The sequence below is a fragment of the Peromyscus eremicus genome, chromosome 20, assembly GCF_949786415.1.
Source record: "Peromyscus eremicus chromosome 20, PerEre_H2_v1, whole genome shotgun sequence".
In the NCBI taxonomy this organism is placed as follows: domain Eukaryota; kingdom Metazoa; phylum Chordata; class Mammalia; order Rodentia; family Cricetidae; genus Peromyscus; species Peromyscus eremicus.
Window position 1 is genome coordinate 23926104 of NC_081436.1, and position 3083 is coordinate 23929186.

A 3083-nucleotide genomic window follows, 5' to 3' on the forward strand; every position below is an offset into this window, starting at 1 on the left:
TTTTTTTCAAACTTCCTGGGAGGACCCGGGAGGGCCAATGGGAGGCCTGGAAGCCCGGGCAAACAGCGGCGGGGGCGGCGAGAGGACCAATGGGAGCGAGGGCCGGGTCGGGGGCGGGGCCTGCGCGACGGGGCGGGCGGATGGGGCGGCGGCGGGCCGGGAGGGCCGGGCTCCGGCCGGCCGCTTGCAGGAAGGAAGGGCCAGCGTGCAGGTGACTCTGCGGGCGACAGCGCAGGGGCGGGGCAGTCCGAGCTCACGGCTGGGGCGGAGAACCTGAGTCGTCCCCCCCCCACCCTCCTCCACAGCGCCCCAATGTTGGATGCACCCGGCCTCGGTGTCTAGGTTGCAAGGCGAACGGAGTACAGCGCCCAGTACTGACGACTCAAGGAGCCCCACTCGTTTTCTGCCGAGTCGGCATTCGTACTCCCCACAAACCTGAGAAGGGGGCTCAGTTGTTTCCGTTTTACCCAGGAGAACACAGTGGTTCAAAGTCGTTGGACCTACTTGCCCTAGGTCTCACAGGGTGGGGCCGAGGGCGAGAAAAATGGGGCAGAGAGAATTCTAGCACGTAAGCTGCGCACAAGACGAGTTCTGGAGTGGTAGAGAGAAAGAGAAAGCTTCCTGGAAATCTCCCAAGTGGGACTTTCCGTTAAGAAGTGCTGGGTTCCCGGGTGTGGGTGTGCACCTGTTGCTCATGGTCCCAGCTCCCTTATCAATGTGTCGCCGTATTTTCTTTACCTGTGGAAGCTCATCGTGGTCCTCCAGGTAAGGAGGGAATTGGTTGCTGAATGCACCGGAAGCTTGTGTGGCTTGAGCAAGGTGCTTGAGTACTCTGCCTCAATCTCACACTGGGTAAAATGAGTTGATGCAATGACCCCTGAACGTTAACCGAGTCAAGAAACTAGAACAACTTCTCTAGTTAGCTACTCTTAGGTGTGGGCCAGGGAGCCTGGATTACTTGCAGTTGTAGATACTCTGCTAACATGATTTGGAGTTCAAAGGCATTCTCTTGCTGGGCATAATGGTCTAGGCTAAGAGGGTGAGGCAGGAGGATCAAGAGTTCCAATCCAGCCTGGGCAACATATGTAATTCTAGGCTAGCCTGAGCTTGAGCTACATAGCAAGACCCTGTCCAAAAAAAACAAACAACAACCCATGAGAGGGTACCCCTCCCTATAATCCCAGCACTTGGGAGACAGAGGCAGGAGGATCACCACACGTAGTGAGTTGAAGGCTAGACTGAGCTACATACATATCAAGACCCTGCCTCAAAAATAAAGAAATAAATGTGTATTGTATCCTGTACTTACTATAGTGCTCCGATTCTTTGCCCATCTCACAGATAGGGATTCAGAGGCCCAGCAAGCTGAGTTGTTTTTTTTCCCCCAGCATTTCTGTTGAAGTCTCCTCACAACACACAAATCCACACGTTAAGTTCACTTGCTCCAGACACTGGCCTTTTGCTACCCTTATGCTTCCCACCCTCCCCCTGCACTCCCCAAAGGTTGTCAGCCCTTGGAAATCGAGTAAGAAGAAGAAACCCCCTACCACCAGGTGCCTGTGCACAGCAAGCACCAGCCTCCTGGCTCCTGGCTCCTGGCCACTGAGAGTCACCTTCTGGTAACCTCAACCCAGGGACCAGAGTGATGGTGATCAGCTCCGCACACTGGATTCTGCCCAGGCAGCTTCCCTTATAACCTGCCTGGGACTGCACTAAATTTTATACATGCCTCTTCCATATGAAGGGCACAATGCTGGGCTCCTGGAATCCTCTGGGAGGGCTGACCTTTGTACTCTAGACTACCGTGTCTGGAACACTTCCCTTCCTGCCTGTGTAAGCACATGTATACACACACACACACACACACACACACACACACACACACACACGAGTTTTCTCTCCTACTACCCCACAAAAAGTAAACAGCCATGTATTGCAGACTTAGAACCTCACTGTTCAATGCCCGCATTCCTCACCCAATGCTCCTTTCATCTTTCCCAGCAGGGTCAGGGACATGGTGGCTACATGATACAGCCTGGCACACACACACACACACACACACATACACACACACACACACACACACACACAAAATTGTTTTGCCCTGTACTCTCTACATCTGACCCCTCTACCCGGTGCTCCTTGCTTCTGACCCGATTCCTTGCCCATATCTCCTTATGCCCATCCGTTTTCCCAATACTCCCTCTATCTGTCTCCCTTTTTCCTTGTCTCCCTACAACTTGCTCCTCACTCAGTGCTCCCGATATGTGACTCCATGCCCCATGCTCCCTGAATCCATATCTTTGTCAAGGGCTCCCTGTATCTGACCCCTTGTTAATGTTCCCTGCATCTACTTGCCTGTGCCTCTGCCACAGTGTCAAATTACCCAGGTGCCTGTCACGGTATTTGCCTCTATGTGCCCCCTGTGGGCAGTAATGGAGCATGCCTTTCTCTGTTTTGGAGGCCAGCCCAGGGCCTTAGCCTACAGTATGCCCTCAGTAAACATTGGTTAACTGAATGAACATACAAATGAAGTGATCACAGCTCACCCTAGCCCAAGAGAGATGCAGAGCTTCAGGGGCCTGGAAGTGACTCCTGCTGGCCAAGACTGGAGCCACTACACTTCAGGGATATTCAGTGCCATGTTTCTACTGAGAACTCTAAGGTAAGGTTCAGGGAAGAAGCCACACAGCCTGGTACGGGCAGAGATAGAATTCTGGCCGGTTTTCTGGCTCTTCAGCAATCCTCAGAGAGGCCCCAGGCAGTTAGGTCTCCGGTACTTACAATTCTAGTCCCCAGATAAAAAGAGCGTTGCCCCAGACTCGCCAAGCCTCAGCTGCCACACGTCTGGTAGAGAACTAAGGGCTGCCAGAAAGCTCTGGGAGACCAGCAACACAGGGGTGTGTTTGTAAGTATTCAATGCTCAGACCAGCCAGAGCAGGGTTTGCATCTCCGACGCACCCATGTGTGACATGGGACAAGAGACTTCACTTCCTCATTAGCATGTGGAAAACATGAATCTAATCGTCCCTGAGAAGAGGACCAAGGACAGTCAGGCACGTCTTTCCTGGAACATGGGGTGG